General features: G+C 36.5%; 1 protein-coding gene and 1 long non-coding RNA gene across 6 annotated transcripts in view; one reads left to right on the top strand and one right to left on the bottom strand.

Moving 5' to 3' along the window:
• LOC145542353 (uncharacterized) overlaps positions 1 to 25,371 on the top strand; it is a 163,140-nt gene that overhangs the window by 13,058 nt on the left and 124,711 nt on the right. Inside the window, exon 2 of the long non-coding RNA XR_014079801.1 lies at positions 21,986 to 22,070. This is a non-coding gene — a long non-coding RNA (uncharacterized LOC145542353). The remainder of the gene's footprint in view (positions 1 to 21,985; positions 22,071 to 25,371) is intronic.
• Positions 1 to 25,371, bottom strand: part of PDE1A (phosphodiesterase 1A) — a 479,731-nt gene that overhangs the window by 395,025 nt on the left and 59,335 nt on the right. The window lies entirely within an intron of this gene.

The following is a 25,371-nucleotide window of genomic DNA, read 5'->3' as shown; positions in this document are numbered from 1 at the left end:
TACATCTGTGAAGAATGGTTAAGAAGAAATTCATTCAAATTAAAACAAGAAACCAAGGGGATAGCTTCAAGAAAAAAAAAATGAATTAAATTTATCAAGAATTGCAACAAACTAAAAACATTATTATATTGATTAAATGAAAGCACATTATTTTTAATTGACAAGAGAAAAATCCAGAAAATATATAAATTTTAATAATATGGTAGAAAATTTCCAGGCTAAAAAATATTTTCAAATCTTGGAAAAAAATAATAAATATAATTTTGAATGCAGAGGTGGGCCTATATAAAATGAAGGTGTCAAAATGAAGATGCACCTATTAATAATAACAGTTTCAAATACATGAAGCAAAAATAATGCTATTTTAAAGAGAACTAGACAAATTTACAATTACACTCAAATAGTCAGATATTTGACATTGCTCACTTTAAAAACCGATAGAGAGAAACCCATTAAGGATATAAAATATCTGAACAACACTATCAATAGTCTTGCATAATTGACATTTATAGTATACTCCACTCAACAACGCAAAATACACATTATTTTAATGTGCACACATTGAATATTTACCAAAAGAATCTCCATTCTGGGCCATGAAACAAGTCTCAATAATATTAAAAAGACTCAAATCATACCAAGTAGGTTCTCTCACCCCAGTGGTATTAAATTAGATGTCACTAACAGAAAGTTCTCTGGAAAATCCCCAAATACTTGGAAACTAAATAATATACTTTTAAATAATCCACAAGTCAAAGAAGAAAATGAAAGGGACACAAAAAAGTATTTTGAACTGAATGAAGATGAAAACACAACATGTTAAAATCTATAAGATGTAGCTAAAGCAGTACTTATAGGAAAATTTACGCCACTATGTCAGTTTATTAGAAATAAACAAAGCTTCCCTATTAATGACTTCTGGATACACATTAAAAAACTTGAAGAGAAAGAGAAAATTAAATACAAAATAAGTTTAAAAAAAGAAAATGAATATCAGAGCAGACATCAACAAAATAGAAAACAAAAACAATACAGACAACAATGAAATAAAATGTTGGCTCTTTGAGAAGATCAATAAAATTGCTATATCTTATTAATAACTAAAATGTTAAGAGCTGTTATGGTTCTGAGGTGTCAGCATTTACACAAGCTGTCCTGTCAGCCTACAACAGTTTGCTGGATGCTGATAGAAGACGTTCCTGGGTCAGGGACAAAGAACGTTTATAGTGGCAAAAAGAAAGTTCACTTCCAATTAACTGAAGAATGGGTAGATGTTGGCATACTCACAAAATGGGATACAATATGACAATGAAAATGTATGATTTTCAGCTAAAAAACTATCCACACGGATAAATCTCAAATAAATGTTGAGAAAAAAATCAAGTCCAGTTAGAATTTAAACTGCATAAATATTTGTTTTTAAATAATTGAGAAATACTTATGTACTTAGTAAAAGTTTTTAAAACTGCATAAAGATGATAAATTTAGATAACGGTAATCTCTAAAAAGAAGAGAGGGGATGCTATTGAGGTAAAATCCATAAGGTTCATCAACTGTTCTGGAAGTATTTTATTTCTTAAGCAGGAGTAAATATGAAGGTATATGGGTAATATCTTTATACTTTTAGCATTTATGCAATATTGATTTTAAAATTGTTTTAAATCTCTAAGGGAAAATATCTGAACAAAAAACCATGATTAGATAATAAAATATGAAACGATTCAAAGTTAATTAATATCATATAAGAAAAAAAAACTCCAGAGGCTCTTAATAATTGGGATATTTTCCTTTGGATAGTCGTCAGTCATTCAGTCGCTAAGTTCTTTCCAACTCTTTTCACCCCATGGACTAAGCATCCCCGGCTTCCCTGTCCACCATCTCCTGGAGTTTCCTTAAACTCACACACCTTGAGTGAGTGATGTCATCCAGCCATCTTATCCTCTATCATCTCCTTCTCCTCATGCCCTCAATCTTTCCCAGCATCAGGGTCTTTTCCAGTGAGTCAGCTCTTTCCATCAGGTGGCCAAAGTATTGGAGCTTCAGCTTCAGCATCAGTCCTTCCAATGAATATCCAGGATTTCCTTTAGGATTGACTGGTTTATCTCCTTGCTGTTCAAGAAACTCTCAAAAGTCTTCTCCAGCACAGTTGGAAAGCATCAGTTCTTCAGTGCTCAACCTTCTTTATGGTCCAGCTCTCAAAGCTGTACATGACTACTGGAAAAACCAAAGCTCTGACTATACAGATCTTTGTCGGCAAAGTGATGTCTCTGCTTTTTAATATGCTGTCTAGGTTGGTACTAGCATTTCTTCCAAGGAGCAAGTATCTTAATTTGATGGCTGCAATCACCACTACAGTGATACTGAATCTCAAGAAAATAAAGTCTGTCACTGTTTCTACTTTTTCCCCAGCTACCTGCCATGAAGTGATGGGACCAGATGCCATGATTTTAGTTTTTTGAATGTTGAATTTTAAGCCAGCTTTTTCACTCTCCTCTTTCACCCTCATCAAGGAGCTCTGTAGTTCCTCTTCACTTTTTGCAATTAAACTGGTATTATCTTCATATATGAGGATGTTAAGATTTCTTCTGGCAATCTTGATTCCAGCCTGTGATTCATCCAGCCAGGCATTTGCCATGATGTACTCTACCTCTAAGTTAAATAAGCAAGTTGACAATATATGCCTTGACATACTCCTTTCCCAATTTGGAACCAGTCCATTGTTCCATGTCTGGATCTAACTGTTGTTTTTTTTACCCACATACAGGTTTCTCAGAAGACAGGTAAGATGGCCTGGTATTCCCATCTCTTTAAGAATTTTCCACAGCTTGTTGTGATCCACAAAGTCAAAGGCTTTAGCATAGTCAATGAAGCAGAAGTAGATGTTTTTTGGAATTCCCTTGCTTTCTCCATGATCCAACAGATGTTGGCAATCTGGTTCCTCTGCCTTTTCTAAATCTAGCTTGTAAATCTGGAAATTCTCAGTTCACATACTTCTGAAGCCTAGCTTGAAGGATTTTGAGCATTAGCTTGCTGGCCTGTGAAACGAGTGCAATTGTATGGTAGTTTGAATATTCTTTGGCATTCCTTTCTTTGGGACTGGAATGAAAACTGGCCTTTTCCAGTCCTGTGAACTCTGCTGAATTTTCCAAATTTGCTGGCATATTGAGTACAGCACTTTAAGAGTAATATCTTTTAGGATTTTAACTAGCTCAACTGGAATTCCATCACCTACGCTACCTGTGTTCATAGTAATGCTTCCTAAGGTCCACTTGACTTCACACTCCACAATGTCTGGCTCTAAGTGAGAGACTACACCATCATTGTTATCTAGGTCATTAAGATCCTTTTTGTACAGTTCTATGTATTCTTGCTGCCTCTTCTTAATCTCTCCTGCTTCTGCTAAGTCCATACCATTTCTGTCCTTTATTGTGTCCATACTCGCATGAAATGTTCACTTGGTATCTCCAATTTTCTTGAAGAGATCTCTAGTCTTTCCCATTCTATTGTTTTTTCTATTTCTTTGCATTGTTCATGTAATAAGGCTTTCTTATTTCTCCTCACTCTTCTCTGGAACTCTGCATTCAATTGGGTATCTTTCCCTTTCTCCTTTGCCTTTTACTTCTTTTCTCAGCTTTTTGTAAGTCCTCCTCAGACAACTCTTTGGGATGGTTTTGGTCACCCACCACCTGCACAATATTACAGGAGTAGACTGCTGTAGAAAAATACAAAGTTAGATTTCCTAGGTATCAAACTAACAGAAATAAAAAACATAAGTTCACACAAATACCTGCACACAAATGTTCATAGTAGAGTTCTTCATAATATCCAAAAAGTGGAAACACCTCATATGTCCATCAACTGGTGTTATGATAAACCAAAATAAAGTTATACTATCTAACAATAAAGGGAACAAAACAGTGGTACATGCTGCAACATCTATAAATCTTAAAACCATTTTTCTTAGAGAAAAAAAAAAATCCAACAAGGTAAATATATAGAGTCAGAAAGTAGATTAATGTTTACCTAAGGCTGGGGATAGGACAGGGGCTTATTTGTAAATGGACATGAGGGAACTTATTGGAGTGATGAAAATGTTCCAAAGCTGGGTCACAGTGAAGATTGCACTACTTGGTAAGTTCACTACATATCTTGAAATGTATACTTAAAAGGGGTGAATTTTATAGTGTGCAAGTTGTTTAAAAAAAAAAGAAAAGAAGAATTCTATTTCTTTCTCAGTGGGTCCTGAATATTTTCTACATCAATAGTGTTTACATAATTAAACAATTATTGAATTCTATTTATCAGTTTTACTTTTTAGAATTCAACCTCTAGGCAAAATATAAATTATTTTATTATAGTTACAGGATAAAATATAAATGTTTGAAACCTTACTAAAAGTGATAGTTTAGCTGGTAGATACAGGGGAAAAAACAGAGGGGTGGGAGGTGGAAGAAAGTTTATAATCCCAGATACACTCAGTTTTTATTGAGTGATTTCAACAATATTGTCTGAAGCTGATCAGCTGAGACTTAAAAGTTTAAGTGAAAACTTTTCTTAGAAGTGTACATATAAAATGCTACAATTATTATCAATAATATCCAAAAGTAATTATTAACATAAGATTAAGAAGAGAAGACAGTTTCCAGGTCTCTCAGAGTATAAAGAAAATAAGTAACATTTGATATTGAGAGATCAAAATATCGAGATTTGAGTTCCATAAGTGTGGAATTGATCACCAGAGGAAGTAAATGAAAATTGAAAGTGGTTACTAATGAAGAGTAGGACTTGTAGTATAGGAAAGTCAGTGGAAAATTTGATATTAATGTATAATTTTCTCTGTTTGATTTTTGTTACTATGCTCAGATATTACATAATAAAAACTAAAGGAGATATTTGAATATATCTTTAGTACCTTATTGGCACACATTCCACTCAAGTTTAAAAATTAACTTATTGTCTATTGCAAACCAGCTTTTTCTCCAAATTTCCATGTAAACTGGCACTTTATTTTTTAATGTTTACTGTTATTTTTATTTTGCTTTTTTGTATTTTTTGTATAACTTCAATTTTATACAATAGTTATATATATTTTTAATATTCAGGAAATTTTGTTCTTGGTTCCTACATATCCTTCATGTCCCACTCCTACTCTCTAAGTACCTTCAGTTCTATGCCTGACACTGAGTAACAACTCAATATTAAGCCCTTCTTGTCATTCTCTACCACAACCTGATCTGAGTCATCTTTACCCAACAGCCATTAGATCCCTCCTAAGTGATTCATCTTAACTGCTGTTTTGATCACATGATTCCCTGCCCACAAACTTTCTCAGGTTGTCCATTGGTTGCCAATAGACTTAAAACTCTTTCTTTTCAGGCTCTTTCCTTTTTACATTTTCTTTAAAATGATTTTAAAATGGATATTTTCATTTATATAGTTAAGACCATCTGCAAGTACATTTCATTTTACTTACTTACTATGAAGAGCAGCATTTTGCATATTTTCTAAATATAAAACTACATATAAGTCACCAGGGAAGCCCCAAATATAAAACTACATATCAATATTAAAGACAATTTTTAAACAATACTAAAAAATGCAAAGTAAAAAATGAAAGTTATCCATAACCCCTGAGAGAAAATAACCACTAAAAATTAGATTATGATATAGAAGTTTATAAGATTGTGTATTCCTTTATACTTTTAAAATTTTACCATAAACATTTTCCCATTACCTTAACTTTACTTCAAAACTGTCCATCTAACTGCTGCATAATATACCACCATTTGGTTGTATCATAATTTAGGCCATCCCCATTTATTTTTTCCAATTTTCCTTTATTTAAATAATCCACTAATGAATATTTTGGCATATCAGTACTTGGTTACATCTCTATTTCTTGAGATAAATTTGTAGAAACAATTTATGATGAATTATAAATCTAGTATAATTTCCTTAACATTTATTCAAATTTATTCTCTCATCTGAAAACTGAGAATGCTCCAATTTCAGGGTACCCTGACTAATAATGATAATAATTATCTACTTTTTTTGAATTATTACCAATATGGTATGCAAAAAATGTCTTTAATTTAAATTTGTTGAGATTTTTTGGTACTAACTGTTTCGGGGTATTTTTTGGCTCTTTGTACCACTTTAGCAAAATACTTGCTCCAATTTTGTTCATTTTTCTCTTAGAGGGATTACAAATTTTATTGTTGATTTGTAAACATTCCTTATTTACATTTCTAGGGAAAACCATTAGACCATTCAGGTATGATCTAAATCAAATCCCCTACAATTATACAGTGGAAGTGACAAATAGATTCAAGGGATTAGATCTGATAGACAGAGGGCCTAAAGAGCTATGGATGGAGGTTCATGATATTGTTCAAAGGTAGTGATCAAGATCATCCCCAAGAAAAAGAAATACAAAAAGGCAAAATAGTTGTCTGAGGAGACCTTGCAAATAGCTGAGAAAAGAAGAGAAGCAAAAAGCAAAGGAGAAAAGGAAATATGTACCTTTTAGAATGCAGAGTTCCAAAGAATAGCAAGGGAGAGGTAAGAAAGCCTTCCCAAGTGATCAGTGCAAAGAAATAGAGGAAAATAATAGAATGGGAAAGACTAGAGATCTCTTCAAGAAAATTAGAGATACCAAGGGAACATTTCATGCAAAGATGGGCTCGATAAAGGACAAAAATGGTATGGACCTAACAAAAGCAGAAGATATTAAGAAGAGGTGATAACAATACACAGAAGAATTATACAAAAAAAGATCTTAATGACCCAGATAACCACGAAGGAGTGATCACTCACCTAGAACCAGACATCCTGGAATATGAAGTCAAGTGGGCCTTGTGAAACATCACTATGAACAAAGCTTGTGGATGTGATGGAATTCCAGCTGAGCTATTTCAAATCTTAAAAGATGATGCTGTTAAAGTGCTGCACTCAATATGCCAGCAAATTTGGAAAACTCAGCAGTGGCCACAGGACTGGAAAAGGTCAGTTTTCATTCCAATCCCAAAGAAAGTCAATGCCAAAGAATGCTCAAACTACCGTACAATTGCACTCGTCTCACACGCTAGAAAAGTAATGCTTAAAATTCTCCAAGTCAGGTATCAACAGTAAATGAACAGTGAACTTTCCGATGTTCCAGCTGGATTTAGAAAAGGTAGAGGAACCAGAGATCAAATTGCCAACATCTACTGGATATTCAAAAAAGCTAGAGAATTCTATAAAAACATCTACTTTTGCTTTATTGACAACAGCAAAGCCTTTGACTGTGTGGATCACAACAAACTGTGGAAAATTCTGAAAGAAATGGAAATACCAGACCACCTTACCTGCCTCCTGAGAAATCTATATGCAGGTCAGGAAGCAACAGTTAGAACTGGACATGGAACAACAGACTGGTTCCAAATCGGGAATGGAGTACGTCAAGGCTGTATATTGTCACCCTGCTTATTTAACTTATACGCAGAGTACATCATGCAAAATGCTGGGCTGGATGAAGCACAACCTAGAATCAAGATGGCTGGGAGAAATATCAATAACCTCAGATATGCAGCTGACACTACCCTTATGGCAGAAAGTGAAGAACTAAAGAGCCTCTTGATGAAAGTGAAAGAGGAGAGTGAAAAAGTTGGCTTAAAGCTCAACATTCAGGAAACTAAGATCATAGCAACTGGTCCCACCACTTCATGGGAAATAGATGGGGAAACAGTGGAAACAGTGACAGACGTTATTTTCTTCGGATCCAAAATCAGTGCAGATGGTGACTACAGCCATGAAATTAAAAGACGCTTGCTCCTTGGAAGAAAAGCTATGACCAACCTAGACAGCATATTCAGTCAGTCAGTCAGTTCAGTCACTCAGTCGTGTCAGACTCTTTGAGACCCCATGAACCACAGCATGCCAGGCCTCCCTGTCCATCACCAACTCCCTGAGTCCACCCAAACTCATGTCCATCGAGTCGGTGATGCCATCCAGCCATCTCATCTTCTATCGTCCCCTTCTCCTCCTGCCCTCAATATTTCCCAGCATCAGGGTCTTTTCCAATGAGTCAGCTCTTCGCATCAGGTGGCCAAAGTATTGGAGTTTCAGCTTCAACATCAGTCCTTCCAATGAACACCCAGAACTGATCTCCTTTAGGATGGACTGGTTGGATCTTCCTGTAGTCCAAGGGACTCTCAAGAGTCTTCTCCAACACCACAGTTCAAAAGCATCAATTCTGCGGCGCTCAGCTTTCTTCACCGTCCAAGTCTCACATCCATACATGACCACTGGAAAAACCATAGCCTTGACTAGATGAACCTTTGTTGGCAAAGTAATGTCTCTGCTTTTTTAACATGCTGTCTAGGTTGGTCACAACTTTCCTTCCAAGGAGTAAGCATATTTTAATTTCATGGCTGCAATCACCATCTGCAGTGATTTTGGAGCCCAGAAAAATAAAGTCAGCCACTGTTTCCACTGTTTGCCCCTCTATCTGCCATGAAGTGATGGGACTGGATGCCATGATCTTAGTTTTCTGAATGTTGAGTTTCAAGCCAACTTTTTCACTCTCCTCTTTCACTTTCATCAAGAGGCTCATTAGTTCTTCACTTTCTGCCATAAGGGTGGTGTCAGCTGCATATCTGAGGTTATTGATATTTCTCCCAGCAACCTTGATTCCAGCTTGTGTGTCCTCCAGCCCAGCGTTTCTCATGATGTACTCTGCTTATAAGTTAAATAAGCAGGGGGACAATATACAGCCTTGACGTACTCTTTTGCCTATTGGAACCAGTTTGTTGTTCCATGTCCAGTTCTAACTGTTGCTTCCTGACCTGCATACAGGTTTCTCAAGAGGCAGGTCAGATGGTCTGGTATTCCCATATCTTTTTAATAATTTTCCACAGTTTATTGTGATCCACACAGTCAAAGGCTTTGGCAGAGTCAATAAAGCAGAAATAGATGTGTTTCTGGTACTCTCTTGCTTTTTCTATGATCCTCAGATGTTGGCAATTTCATCTCTGGTTCCTCTGCCTTTTCTAAAACCAGCTTGAACATCTGGAAGTTCACGGTTCATATATTGCTGAAGACTGGCTTGAAGAATTTTAAGCATCACTTTACTAGCGTGTGAGATGAGTGCAATTGTGTGGTAGTTTGAGCATTCTTTGGCATTGCCTTTCTTTGGGATTGGAATGAAAACTGATCTTTCCCAGTCCTGTGGCCACTGCTGAGTTTTCCAAATTTGCTGGCATATTGAGTGCAGTACTTTCACAGCATCATCTTTCAGGATTTGAAATAGTTCAACTGGAATTCCATCACCTCCACTAGCTTTGTTCATAGTGATGCTTCATAAGGCCCACTTGACTTCACATTCCAGGATGTCTGGCTCTAGGTGAGTGTGAGTGATCACACCATCATGATTATCTGGGTCGTGAAGATCTTTTTTGTACAGTTCTTCTGTGTATTCTTGCCACCTCTTCTTAGTATCTTCTGCTTCTGTTAGGTCCATACCATTTCTGTCCTTTATTGAGCCCATCTTTGCATGAAATGTTCCCTTGGTATCTCTAAATTTCTTGAAGAGATCTCTAGTCTTTCCCATTCTATTGTTTTCCTCTATTTCTTTGCATTGTTCGCTGAAGAAGGCTTTCTTATCTCTCCTTGCTATTCTTTGGAACTCTGCATTCAAATGGGTATATCTTTCCTTTTCTCCTTTGCTTTTCACTTCCCATCTTTTCACAGTTATTTGTAAGGCCCTCAGGCAGCCATTTTGCTTTTCTGCATTTCTTTTTCTTGGAGATGTTCTTGATTCCTGTCTCCTGTACAATGTCACGGACCTCCATCCATAGTTCATCAGGCATTCTGTCTATCAGATCTAGTCCTTTAAATCTATTTCTCATTTCTACTGTATAGTAATAAGGGATTTGATTTAGGTCATACCTGAATGGTCTAGTGGTTTCCCCTACTTTCTTCAATTTCAGTCTGAATTTGGCAATAAGGAGTTCATGATCTGAGCCACAATCAGCTCCCGGTCTAGATTTTGCATATTGAGAGACATTACTTTGCCAACAAAGTCCCTCTAGTCAGGGCTATGGTTTTTCCATTAGTCATGTATGGATGTGAGAGTTGGACTATAAGAAAGCTGAGTGCTGAAGAATTGATGCTTTTGAACTGTGGTGTTGGATAAGAGTCTTGAGAGTCCCTTGGTCTGCAAGGATATCCAACCAGTCCATCCTAAAGGAAATCAGCCCTGAATATTCATTTGAAGGACTGATGCTGAAGCTGAAGCTCCAATACTTTGGCCACCAGATGGGAAGAACTGACTCACTGGAAAAGACCCTGATGCTGGTGAGAGGGTAACAGGCAGGAAGGCCAGGGGTCTCCAAACAGAGGAAATGGCTGCAAGTGTCAGACATTTTTTATCTCTCTCTTAAGCAGCAGGAAGAAACAAACTAATGTTACATTTTTCCCCCTTCTCTATACAAATTTAAAAAGAGGTTTCTCTTAAAATTCTTTGTTCCCATAATGACACCTGGTTCCACCTGAACTTAACTTTTCTCAAACCTTGAGCTAACCAGTGCATTTTTCTTATGGAAATATTTGTCTTAAGCTATGTTAATGTACTGTGCATTTACCCCAGACTCTGTCTTCAAGTCAGTTCTGCCTAAAGGCTCAGAGCCGACTTGACAAACCAATATGTTATACTTATAAATTGTTCTCCTAATCTATGTTGATGAAACTGTATATTTTTATGGGACTCTACCTTTCTTCAAGATTCATGTCAATCATTTTATGGCCTGGGATGACTCACCTGGTGCCAAGATTATCTCAAAATGCATCTTGTCAGTGAGGGGCTTAGTACCATTCTCTGAATATTGAGACACTTCCTTTCTTTAATTAGCATACTGCTAGTAGCTATATAACATCCAGCTAAAGACTAGTAGGGAGGTATTCTTTCTGCCCCCTCTGATGTCTATGTCAGAAGCTTTCTCTATCTCTTTTATACTTTAATGAAACTTTATTACACAAGAGCTCTGAGCGATCAAGTCTCGTCTCTGGCCTCAGATTGAATTCTTCTCCTCTGGAGGCCAAAAATCCTGGCATCTTTTGTGGTATAGCAACAACCTTTCACTGGGAAAGATTGAAGACAGGAGGAGAAGGGGACGACAGAGGAGGTTGTTGGATGGCATTTCCGACTCGATGGACTTGAGTTTGAATAAGCTTCGGGAGCTGGCAATGGACAGGGAAGACTGGTGTGCTGCAGTCCATAGGGTGGCAAAGAGTCGGACATGACTGAGCAACTGAACTGAACTGACACGTTCTTGAGGTGTTTATATTAACCTCTGGTCTATCATGAATGTTTAGTGCATTTAGTGCATGCAAGTATTATTTTAGTTTACCTTTTGTAGTTTTCATTATATTTTTTGGTGTGGTCAGTTTTTTATGTAGTCAAATCTGTCTGTTTCTTCTTTGTGTTTCTGCCATTGTTCTTTTGCCCTGGAAGTTTTCCCCCATGTCAGTAGCGAATACTTAATGACTTCAATTTTATTCTAATTGATTGATAGTTTCATTTTATTTATTTAACAATCTAATTTTTATGGAATTTATGTGTATTTACATGAAAAGCACACATCTAGCTATTTTTTCCCGAAGATTTTTGCCCAAAGTCCAAGACCATTTTTTGAATATTTTCTTCAGTTCTCACTGATTTGTATTGTGGCTTTTATCAAACATTATATTTTTATACATACTAGTATTTTGTCCCTGAAACATCTGTGCTATTTTATTGCTCCATCTGTCTGATATGTAAGTCTCTCAGATAGTTACTAATAAGATTTTGATGCATTTTACACTATATTTAATAGATATTACTTTCAAGTGCCTTTTCCAGGCATACATCATCTATCAATGTTGCATCAATGTTTCAATAATCATGCTCATTTTATCAATAAGGAAACAGGTAGAAGAGATTGAACCCTAAGGCTAGTACATGACAGAGTTAGAATTTAAATCTAGTGTATAATTCCAAAACTGTGTGTGTGTGTGTTCAGTCACTCGATTGTGTCTGACTCTGCAACCCCATGGGCTGTAGCCCACCAAGCTCTCTGTTCCTGCATTTTCCAGGCAAAAATACTGAAGTGGGTTGCCATTTCCTACTCTAGGGAATCTTCCAGACCCAGGCATCAAACCCAAACTCAGATCTCTTGTGTCTCCTGCACAATTGACAGGCAGATTCTTTACCACTGTGCTACTTGGGAAATTTTTAATTCCAAAACTAGTACTCTTAAGTTTTTTTTTTTTTTTTTTATGAAAGGGAAGCTTTCTTTAATTTTTTTTTTACTGAAATATAGTTGATCTACAATATTGTGTTAGTTTCAGGTATATAGTAAGGTAAGTCAGGTTTACATACATATAAATATATATATTCCTTTTTTACATTCTCTTCCATTATGGGTTATTACAACATATTGAGTATAAAGTAGTTCCTTGTGCTATACAGTAGGTCCTTGTTTGTTATCTATTTTATATATAGTGGTGTGTATATTTTAATCCCCAACTCCTAATTTATCCCTCAGCTGCCCCTTTCCCCTTTGAGAACCATGAGTTTGTTTTCTGAGCCTGTTTTCTAAATAAGCTCATTTATATCATTTTAGATACCACATATTAATGGTATCATGCAATATTTTCTTTCTCTATCTGGCTTACTCACTATGCTAATCTCTAGGTCCATCCTCTTTACTCTTCTTTTTAAAGCAATCTAGTTTAAAAACAAATTGAGGTCAAGAGAGAAGAACATGAAATCTTCTAACAGAGAACCAGACAGACAGACAGGAGGGAGAGGTGGACATTGGTCAGAAGCTTCTACATCAGATCTTATACCTGAGATAGACAGCAGATTCTGTTCAGTTCATCATTTTCTTTAGTTTACTGTTCAGTATTCTCCAGTGAGCAAATGCTTCTTCCTCAGGATCACTTGGAAGGCCAAGGCCTCTACTTGGGCCTTGCTCCAGACTTGGACAGTCTCCTCGTATGTGAGCTTGAGTTTCTATCCTGAATGGGCCTGCAATGTCTGGTATCTCTAGCTTTCCTTTTCAATTTTTTCTAGGTAATCCTCAACACACTACATCAGGTACCATCAGTGAGGAAAGCATTTTGCTGGTGGCATCATCAGAGGAGCCAAATTCTAGCCTCATGTGCCACACCTGGAAGGGTCAACATTTTGGCCATGAGCCTTTCCCTTCCGAGTCCTTGCAAGGGACAGCAGCCACATTCACAGAAGCAGAAGTGTCGAACAGGGAAGGGGTCAAGCTAGGTAGGTCTGCTTGGGGACCTTCCTCTCTGCTGGCCTCTGAGGACCTTCCAGTTCTGTCTTGGGACAGCATTCCTGAAGGGTCTTCTAGGAATTAGAAGGTGGGTGTGATGTGTTTATGGAAGGAAAGTCTGAAGAATAAGAACCACATGTTGGTCCTTGGAGGTGCCATTTGTTTTGAAAACCCCCTGGACCTGTGAGAGCTTGAGGTGTCCAGGTCACACAGGGCAGCCCAGTCTGACTGCAGGAAGCCTGTCTTCAAAGGCTGGTTTCATGTACCCTGGAGGGGGTTGCCCCACTGCTCTTTCCGGAGAATTCCTTTGGTCATTCTGGTGTCCACTTGATTCTTTCTGGATCCAGATTTGAGGAGAGTTTTTTAACCCAGTGGTGTCTTCAAAGCAAAACAAGCCTGAGGCTCACTTCTCATGCTAGGATGTTAAATCCTGTGCATCTGTACCCTGCAAAGGAAATTGAAATGTAGCTTTGCCTACATTCTTGGATGGCAAACTCTGCATCAGAAAAAGAATAGATGCTCTTACGGTAAGTGCTGGTGATGAAAACAGAAAATCGTAATTTTTCATACTTTTGTCACCAGGGACAGTTCTGTCATTAAGGTCTGCAGACCCATTCAGCCCACTTGCTGAGCGGCCAAGTATGGCACAGGGCTGAGCTCCTTAAATTTATTGCATTGTCTCTGGTCCATCTCAGCTTGTTGCCAGTCCTGTTTTATATTTCATTGTTTTTATGCTTTCTTACTTTCCCATTATGTCTTCTAATCTTTGCTGTTTATCAGAAAACTATTCATTTTTTATAATTTATATTATCCAAATAACAATGAATTTTATATTAGTTCTGATTTTTTAGTTAATTATCTTGGAGCTTTAGGTAGTTTAGTTTAGGTAATCCCACCAGCTATGAAAAATTATCTTTTGCCTTCTCTTTTGCAACATCTTTTTAAGTGCCTGTATGTTAACCTGTGGTCCATAGTTAATTTCCAGACTATTCTTGGTGAGCATTTAGGTTGTTTTAAATTTGAATGAAAAAAAATCACCCATTTTTCTTGTTCATGCAGTGATTCTCATGTCCTTGAGACAACCTTAAGTCACATTCCTATGGCTGTGTTACAAATCACTAACTGACCCTTATGAAGAATGAATTTCAAATGAATATTTCTTGGATTCTGAAAAATTACATTTTTTTCTGTAAAGATCGAAGAAATACTTTCCTCCTGAATGTCAACAATCTGCCTTAAAAAAAAAAAGGCAGAAATTTACACAACATTGTAAACCAACTATATGTCAATTTAAAAAAAAAAAAAAGCAGAAATTTAGGCCCACTGAAAATGGTCAAGTGAACAGTCAAAAATAGAGAGTAAAGGACCCTGCTCATCTTCACTGATATTAGAATGAGCTGAATGATGGCATTTGTACAGCTGTGACTGCAAGATAAATGTGCTATTTGCAATGTTGTAATCTGCACACATAAGAAGATTACATCCTAAATTTACACTTCTTTTACTATTGTGACTTGTATCAACCAAAAACTTAGAAGTATAATGTCATTAAAAAGTCTTAATTTTTCCAAAATTATTATAAAAGAGGCATTTATTTTTCTATTTAGGCGCATATCATGTGCCTACTCACTTTTAGCATAATTTTAGTATATTGTATTCTCTTACTACATTTCTGTAACAGTTTACAGAATATTATAAAAAAAAATGTTCCATCTCTAAAACACTAGTGCTTGATAGATCTTTGGTTCAAGAAATATTTATTTATTCAATAATAGAAAATATTAAGTGCCTATTCTATGCCAATCATTGATTTGGGTAGTGAAGAAGATTGACCAGCAGCAAAGAAGACCATCAAGGGTTGTAAGAAACAGGTAATAAACACAGTGAAAATTGCTTTGGAGAAAGAATAAAGCAATATGACATATTTTATATTTCAAATATTGGAGAATATATATCTCTCATCCCACATGTTCTTCTTACAATATTATCAATATATTGACACTTGTCCATCAGGATACAAGGCCTATACCCTTCTCCTCCCTTGAAGCTGGGGAAATTTTGTAACTGCCCCAACTAACAAAAAACAGCAGAAGTGACATTGCCTGATTTCCCAAGGCTAGGTCATAAATGGTGATATGGCTTATGCCTCTCTTTATCTCTCTCTCTCTCAGAGTAATTGTTCTGACTGTCCTGAAGCCACCATGCAGGAGAGACCTTATAGAGAAAGAAAAAAGTAACTTAGGAAACCCATCTGTTCCAGTTCCCAGTCTTTTGAGTCTTAACCAGACCAGATGCCAGTCATGTGAATGAAGGCTGAGAGGTGAACCCAGACACAACTGTCTGACTGCACCTTCATGAGAGACTCCAAGTCAGAACCGCCCAGCTAAGCTACTCAAATTCCTCACCTGTAGACACTGTGGGAGATAACAATGATTACTGCTGTTTTAAGCAGCTAACTTTTGACACAATTTCTGAAGCAGCCATAGAAACTGGAAGAAGCAGAGTAAAGGAAAAAAGAGTGATAGGAGGGCTTTAGATTTTGTTAATAATCAGGAAAGGCTTCTCCAGTGATGTAACACTTGAGCAGAGAATGAAAATGAAGTGAATGAAACCATGAAAAAGCTATGGTGCTATTGTTTTTGGTCATATGCAACTCTTTTGCAACCCCATGGACTGTAGCCCACCAGGCTCCTCCGTCCATGGGATTTCCCAAGCAAGAATACTGGAGTGGATTTCCATTTCCTTCTCCAGGGAATCTTCCTGACCCAAGGATCAAACCTATGTCTCCTGCATTGCAGGCAGATTCTTTACTATATTCCTTATCACTGAGTCACCTGGGAAGCCTGAAGAAGCCATGTGCATATTCATAGGAGGAGAAATCCAAGCAGAGGTAACAGCAGATAAAAGCATCCTGAGAAAAACAAAAATAAACAAGTGGGACCTGATTAAACTTAAAAGCTTTTGCATAGCAAAGAAAACTATAAGCAAGGTGAAAAGACAACCCTCAAAATGGGAGAAAATAATAGCAAATGAAACAACTGACAAAGGATTAATTTCAAAATTATACAAGCAGCTCATACAACTCAATACCAGAAAAACAAACAACCCAATCAAAAAGTCGGAAAAAGACCTAAACAGACATTTCTCCAAAGAAGACATACAGACTAACAAACACATGAAAAGATGCTCAACATCACACATTATTAGAGAAATGCAAATCAAAACTACAGTGAAATATCACCTCACACTGGTCAGAATGGCCCTAATCAAAAAGCCTATAAACAATAAAGTCTGGAGAGAGTGTGGAGAAAAGGGAACGCTCTTGCACTGTTGGTGGGAATGTAAATTGATACAGCCACTATGGAAGACAGTATGGAGATTCCTTAAAAAGCTAGGGGTAAAACCACCATATGACCCAGCAATCCCACTCCTAGGCATATAACCTGAGGAAACCAAAATTGAAAGAGACATATGTATCCCATTGTTCATTGCAGCACTATTTACAATAGCTAGAACATGGAAGCAACCCAGATGTCCATTAACAGAAGAATGGATAAAGAAGTTGTGGTAAATCTACACAGTGGAATATTACTCTGCCATAAAAAAGAAAACATTTGAGTCAGTTCTAATGAGGTGGATGAACCTAGAACCTATTATACAGAGTGAAGTAAGTCAGAAAGAGAAAGATAAATACCATATTCTAACACATATATATGGAATCTAGAAAAATGGTCCTGAGGATTTTATTTGCAAGGCAGCAATGGAGAAACAGACATGGAGAATAGACTTATGGACGTGGGGAGAGGAGAGGAGAGGGTGAGATGTATGGAAAGAGTAACATGGAAACTTATACTACCACGTGTAAAGTGGATAGCGAACGGGAATTTGCTGTGTGGCTTGGGGAACTGGAGCAAGGGCTCTGTGTCAGCCTGGAGGGGTGGGATGGGGAGGGAGGTGGGAAGGGATATGTGTATACCTATGGCTGATTCATGTTGAGGTTTGACAGAGGACGGCAGGATTCTGTGGAGCAATTGTCCTTCAATAGAAAATAAAGAAATTTTTTTTAAAAAAATCATCCTGAGTCTAGGGATACTTGGCACACAGAACAACCAGCAAGGGGCTAGGTTGCTGGTGGAAAGCAAACTAGAGGATCAGTGATTGGATTGGTGCCAGGAGTTATATCCGTGTAGAACCTTAGAGGCCTTTGAAAATTTGAAGGATTGTGTTCTATGTGTAGGTGTGGTGGTTTAGTCATTCAGTCATGTCTGACTCTTTTGAGACTCCATGGACTGTAGCCCGCCCGGCTCCTCTGTTCATGGGATTTCCCAGGCAAAAATACTGGAGTAGGTTGCCATTTCCTTCTCCAGGGGGGTCTTCCTGACCCAAGGATCCATCCTGTATCTCTGCGTCTTCTGCATCGCAGGCAGATTCTTTACCGATTTCTCCACCAGGGTGTAAATAGGACACTTTTGAAGGATTTTGAGCGAGAGAGTCAAGGGTTCTTATTTATGTACTAAAAGCACCCTCTGGTTGACTTACCCTGATACTGTCTCTCTCACTGATTTGTTCCAGCTATATTAGCCTTTTTTTCTGCTGATTAAACATGTATGTATGTGTGTTCAGTCACTCAGTCATGTCTGACTCTGAAACCTCATGGACTGTAACCCACCAGGCTCCTCTGTCCATAGGATTTCCCAGGCAAGAATACTGGAGTGGGTTGCCATTTCCTACTCTGGGGGATCTTTCAGAGGTTGAACTCAAGTCTCTTGCATCCCCTGCATTGGCTGGCAGATTCTTTGCCACTGTACCACCTGGAAAGCCCCATTGATTAAACAAACATACAAAGCTCTTGCCTCACTTAAGGCTTTTGAGATTCCTCTCCCTTTCACCAGCACCTGTCTCATACCTTCAAATGTGTGTTTCTGTTGGTATCCTTGGTCTCTCTATCCAACCAAAAATACCAGCTAGCTTCTGGTGACACTTTCTGTCACATCATCCTGTATTTTACTTTTTTGTGGCGTGTTGTTCTTTCTCCCATGTAAGCTCCATGAAAACAGGGACCATATCTTTCTTGCTTGTTGATATGCCTACAACACTTAGAACAGTGCTTGAAATAAAGTAGGTGCTCTACCAATATTAGTTAAGTAAATGTCATGAACAACCATATCTTCCATAGATATTGTGAAGATTAAGTGATATAATGTATGAAAAGATATTGACCTACAGTTAATATAGAGAATTTAGATTTTTTTTTTTTCTTCTCCAGTTTAACATTTTTTAAATTTTTTAAAGACCATATTTTTTAAATAGAGCAGGAACTTCATCTTTAATTTCATTTCCTTTGTGTAATATAAGCAAAATATCTTAAATATTTGGCTCCTTTCAAATGTTCTGCTTTGAATTCCAAAATTAATCTAGTAATTATTTATACCTTACAAATGGACTCTAGACAATAGAAACACTTCAATACATGTGAATAGAGATTTTTAAATCTAAATATTCATTGGAAATACTTTAGAAGTAATACTGAGTTCAGCTTATAACCCTACACCTTGCTAGTAACCTAATTTTGCTAGTCATCTTATGCATTTTTTATATTTGAATTTCTTAGTCTATAAATAAGACGCCAAAGAGGTAAAGATTAGCTCGTATCTATTTCTAACCTCACCATTTACCCACTCAGTAATCTTAGAGGAAATTATTATACTTAATATTTCCAGTTTCCTCAACTATAATGTGCCACTAATAATAGAACTTGCTTCATTAGGTTGTCATGAAGTCACAGAGAGGTAATGCATGTAACATAGTCACCATGGTCCTTCACTGAAGAAAAGAGTCAACAAACGAGAACTATCATCACAAAATAAGGAGATTTAAGAAAAGCCGCCCTGCCAACCTTGGACTGTTGTGAGGCTCAGCCTCTAATGTTTATGAAAAATTATTACACATCAAAATTACTTTTAAAGCCATTCCAGATTGACCATTAGGCCTATATTTATTCATACTTAATTAATTTAACTGATAATAGAGTATTAATGCAATGAACATAGGAGAAACTCTAGAAGTATTTACTTAGTTATGAATATTTATAGGCAAATTTGCTCTGACTTAATTACCTCCAAATGTTAGAAAAGGAAATATTAATTAAGTTTTAAAATCCAAAACTAACTACTGTAAATGAAGCTTTATGTGAATAGAGCAGGAAATGACTGCCTTAAGGCTGTGCCTGGAAATTAAAATTCCTTTTCCAACTAATAAACCTATCAATTCTAAGTCCAAAGCTTCAAAAATAAAATCAATTTGAGGGTCATACATTGGGTATCTAGAAATATGTACTGAAAATATTTTAAGACCTAGTGTAATTTATATAATTATAAAATACATTGCTTTTATTAGATAATTTTTAGGTTAAGTATTGTCTTTCAAATTAATCTGTCATTTTATAATATCTAAACTTATACAATTTCAGGAAAATATATAAAGTTAAAGACTTAACCTTAAATGCTTCAATATATGTTAACATATATTCTGTGATTATTTTTAACTATGCTCAATTTAACAAAAAATAGATGCATCTTTAGTCTTTGTTTGACAGTCTTTATTTGCTTTAAAACCAAATTACTTTATAACCCTAGAGAAAATGCCAAATTTTTTTAACCGCTACCAAGTAGTTTTATCAAGCAAATTTGGGGTAAAAAAAATCACTAGGAATGTATGAAAATATTTAACTACGTATAAATTAAACTTTTTTGTAAGGTCAATGTAAGTGCTACCATATTCTATATGATATGTTAGCCATTCATTCTCTCAAGCAGAATCATGTTACCATCTGCTTCCAGATATTTATTCTTTTATAAGTTTTTACTGAGTACCATGCTAGTTAGTTGCTATATGAAATTAATTTATGATCCAAATAATAAGCCTGACATAACTTTGGAATCAGGAAAGAAAAGCTAAATAGTTTATGCATACATTAAATGCAATTTTTTCAAATTTTGTAACCTGTTTGCTTATACTAATGACCTCATTAAGAGACTGTTAATGTTCACATTGTTACTATCAACCAGAATATTTGATTTGCCAGTCTCTTTCTCTCATTTACTCAGACAGTGTGAATTAAATTACATATAATACTTCACATATTCTAAATGTAAAACTTGATTGCATTCTTTTATTATTTCTATTTTTATTATTTGAGATTACTATGAATCTCATTTTTGTTCTTTATAGTATATTTTATTATCCTATTAAAAATAAAATAACAATGAAAATAAAAATAAACTAAAAAAATGGACCTAATTAAATTAAAAAATTTTTTGCACAGCAAAGGAAACCATAAGTAAGACGAAAAGACAACCCTCAGAATGGGAGAAAATATTTGCAAATTAAGCAACTGATAAAGGATTAATTTCTAAAATATACAAACAGCTCACACAGTTTAATATCAAAAAACAAACAACCCAATCAAAAAATGGGCAGAAGTGCTAAACAGGCATTTTTCAAAGAAGACATACAGATGACGAGCAAACACATGAAAAGATGCTCAACATCAGTCATTATGAGAGAAATGCAAATCAAAACCACAATGAGGTATCACCTCACACTGGTCAGAATGGCCATCATCAAAAACCTTGCAAACAACAAATGCTGGAGAGGCTGTGGAGAAAAGGGAACCTTCTTTCACTGTTGGGTGGGAATATAAATTGATACAGTGACCACAGAGAAGAGTAAGGAAGTTTTTCAGTTTGAAAAAACTAAAAACAGACTACCATATGATCCAGCAATCATACTACTGGGCATATATCCAGAGAAAACCATAATTCAAAAAGGCACATGCACCCCAATGTTCATTGCAGCACTGTTTACAACAGCAAGGACATGGAAGCACCTAAATGTCCATCAGCAGAGGAATGGGTAAAGATGTGGTACATGTGGTACATGATGAAGATGTAGTTCATGTGGTACAATGGAATATTACTCAGTCATACAAATGAATATAATGGGTCATTGGTAGAGATGTGGATAGACCTAGAGTCTATTATACTGTAATACAGAGGGAAGAAAGTCAGAAAGAGAAAAACAAATATCATATATTAACACATATATGTGGAATCTAGAAAAATGGTATAGATGATCTTACTTGCAAAACAGAAATAAGACACAGATGTAGAGAATCAAGTATGGATATCAAGTGGGGAATGGAGGGTGGGAAGAATTAGGAGATTGGGACTGACATATATACACTATTGATAGTATGTATAAAATAGATAACTAGTGAGAACTTACTGTATAGCACAGGGAACTCTATTCCATGCTCTGTGGTGACCCAAACGGGAAGGAAATCCAAAAAAAGAGGGTATATGTGTATGTATTGTTGATTCACTTTGCTGTACAGCAGAAACTGACACAACATTGTAAAGCAACAATACTCCAATAAGTATTAATTTAAAAATAATAAAATAATAATACCTATTTTGGGAATAGAAATCTCTTGGTTCCATGGCATATCTTTAGAATTTCTACACCATGTATTTATGTCAATTGATGATAAATCTGAATTCTTAAAGACGTCCAACTAGTGCATAAAAGCCAATTGTCAAGATAACAACTTGGATGTTTCTCAGTTTTCACATTTGTTTAGAATTCTCTGCCAAACCCATATGTTTGTCTTCTAGGGAGAAATCATGCTAATGAAAATACGTGTATGTCTCCAGATTCAAAAGCCAGAACTTACAGGACAGTGATAAAGCAGATCAGAGGGTAAGTACATTTATCAAAATTATCATTGATGTTCATCACTTCCATATCTCTTTTTCCCTTTGGCATTTGTAGGAGTCTCTGTTTTGTGAGTGTGCTCTGAGTAAGTCTACTCAAGTCAGCTGCTCTGTTTTATTGTTACACATCCAGGAAGCATTGGGCAGAAGGAAGTATAGCCATCAGAGGACAGGGTGAACCTCTGACACTGACACAGCCAATGCAAATATTGAAGATCACCAAATACTCTTTGTAACTGACTGTATATGAAATGTTGATGGTGTAAATAACTCAGATGTAAAAATATCAATATTTTAATTACATTTATTCATGTTTTTCAAAATTTGTCCTAAAAAATAAATAGAACTTACAGGTTGGTATGACTAATTCCAAGCAGCACACTGTCAACCGTAAGATTAGTCCCTAAGAAGTTACTGACTATTGTTGTGAGCCACTACAACTTGCTCTTATAGCTGTATCTAATCAGAGAAACTAAATGACAAGATTCTAAAGGTCAAGGACTGTGATTTCTTTGAGGTACTTCATCCCCAGTGTTCAAAATTATGATTTACATCTTTATACATCAGGCTACAAAAGGAACAGAGCGTGACTCCGTGATGGACAATAGAGTGTGGGAGAATTTTCTGGGGGGTGGGGGTTACTTGTTATGTCTTGTTTTGTTTTATTTTGTTCATGACATTAAAATTGCACTTAACCTTATTTTAATCAAAGGCATGTAATTTTCAAATAGTGGAAACACCTTTCAGAAATGTGTATTTTTTCATGAAAAAAGTAAATGTCTTATCTTTCAAGGTTAGTCTATATTAAACTCAAAACACTCTTACTTAAAAATTCTTATAGATTATGAGATTTATAATTTATCTGAAATGTTCTTCCTATTAGAGTTTATTTTTAATAGGATTTAGACTAAAACTATAAGGCAATTGAGCAAAGCATTATGAAGCACCATATGGGCTTCTAAACTAAGAAGATGATACACACAGGTCCTGCCAACTACTCCTCTCTGTCTCCTTCCCCACCTGCCAGTCTCCCAACACATCCTGAATTCTGTCATGATATTGGGTGCCTTTGGTATAAATTACTTAACAGTGGTCTCCGTGTTCTTCAATAATGATCTCTTAATCATAAAAGGCAGAAAATAAAAAGAACCCTAACATTATTAAAAATTGGTGACCTGCGTAAAGTTATAGGGCTATCAACATATAAACATTTCCAAATGGAGATTAGAGGTGAGAAGCAATTACTTGACCATAATGAGAGCCCAAGGCTAGGTGATGAATAGAAACTGACAAAATGAAAGCAGAGCAAATTGCTCAGAGTGGCAGCTAGACTATCCCTGACAGGAGTGAACAAAAGAAGAACTGAAGCACAATCCAGTCATCTTATTTCTCTCCCCTGTTTGTAGTCCACTTTTAAGGATTTTCTCTTCTATAAGAAGAGAGATGCTTCTTTTTATTGTTTATGCTTCTTTCTACTGTCCAAACATAGATCCTTGAATCTAGATGAGTTTAAGTCATAAGAAAAAATGTTGTGTACAATATTCATTAAAACATGAGCTTGGGGACACACTGCTAGCTCAGAAAATTAAACATCTGTGGAATCTGCTCTGGTGGCAAGAAATCAAGGTCAGCCAAAGGGAAAAAAATGCAGTAGAGGTGGGTTTGTTTGATATATATTCTTTCTCATTCCCAATCCCTTCTCCTTCTTCTCATTTCTGTTGGGAGAATGTCTCTTAAAATGCTGTGCATGTAATATTGTTTCAACACTTTATAATTGCAGTTACTAGCTTTGCTTTTCTGCATATATTGTCTGTGCCTTCTTGATTCTCTCCACGTTTGTCTCTCTGAGAAGAACCAGAAAGAGAAGCCAGGCCTACTTTACCAACAGCACTAGAAAGGGCTAACAAACACGTGATTCATAGAGACACTTGTCAAACTCTTCAGATTGCATAGGAAGTGAAAGTGAAAGTGAAGTCGTGTCCTACTGTAGCCCACCAGGTTCCTCCGTCCACGGATTTTCCAGGCAAGAATACTGGAGTGGGTTGCCATTTCCTTCTCCAGGAGATCTTCCCGACCCAGGGATTGAACTCGGATCTCCCGCATTGTAGGCAGACGCTTTACCGTCTGAGCCACCAAGGAAGCATGGACAAACATCCTAAAAAAAAAATATGCCTACGTTCATTCGCATGAAAGAGAGTGAGGCTGTTGTTGCCTATGTAATGTGATTTGGCAGCAACTGAAAGACCCACTCTGACCAAAAAGACCCTCAGAAATGACCTATTACAGATCTGAAAATTTCTGTGATTAGGATAAAGTGCATCAGTGCTGCTTACTTAAAATTAAAAGCCAAGGCATTTAAGAGTTACTTTTCAACACTTTGCATTAATTAATTGATCAATTAATGAATTCCAATTCTCTGAGAGGTTATATAGTATATAGCATAAGTAAGTTTTGAAGAAGGACCTTCAAGAAAGTTAAATAACAGTGCTTATAATAGCACTATCTGAAGATCAGTTCAGTTCAGTTCAGTCGCTCAGTCGTATCTGACTCTTTGCGACTCCATGAACAGCAGCACACCAGGCCTCCCTGTCCATCACTAACTCCTGGAGTCCACTCAAACCCATGCCCATTGAGTCGGTGATGCTATCCAACCATCTCATCCTGTCGATCCTTTCTCCTCCTGCCCTCAATCTTTTCCAGCATCAGGGTCTTTTCAAATGAATCAGCTCTTCACATCAGGTGGCCAAAGTCAGCCACTGTTTCCCCATCTATTTGCCGTGAAGTGATGGGACCAGATGCCATGATCTTAGTTTTCTGAATGTTTAGCTTTAATCCAACTTTTTCACTCTCTTCTTTCACTTTCATCAAGAGGCTCTTTAGTTCTTCACTTTCTGCCATAAAGGTGGTGTCATCTGCATATCTGAGGTTACTGATATTTCTCCCAGCAATCTAGATTTCAGCTTGTGCTTTATCCAGCCCAGTGTTTCTCATGATGTACTCTGCATATAAGTTAAATAAGCAGGGTGGCAATATACAGCCTTGTATATGGAGAAGATGGAGAAGCTCTATACAGTCAGCAAAAACAAGACTGGGAGCTGACTGTGGATCAGATCATGAACTCCTTATTGCCAAATTCAGACTTAAATTGAAGAATGTGGGGAAAATCACTAGACCATTCATGTATGACCTAAATCAAATTCCTTATGACTATACAGTGGAAGTGAGAAATAAATTTAAGGGACTAGATCTGATAGACAGAGTGCTTGATGAACTATGGATGGAGGTTC

Source organism: Giraffa tippelskirchi, chromosome 3 (assembly GCF_054371585.1).
Source record: "Giraffa tippelskirchi isolate mGirTip1 chromosome 3, T2T-mGirTip1v1.2.pri, whole genome shotgun sequence".
Taxonomy (NCBI): domain Eukaryota; kingdom Metazoa; phylum Chordata; class Mammalia; order Artiodactyla; family Giraffidae; genus Giraffa; species Giraffa tippelskirchi.
This window is presented reverse-complemented; position numbering and strand designations above follow the sequence as displayed.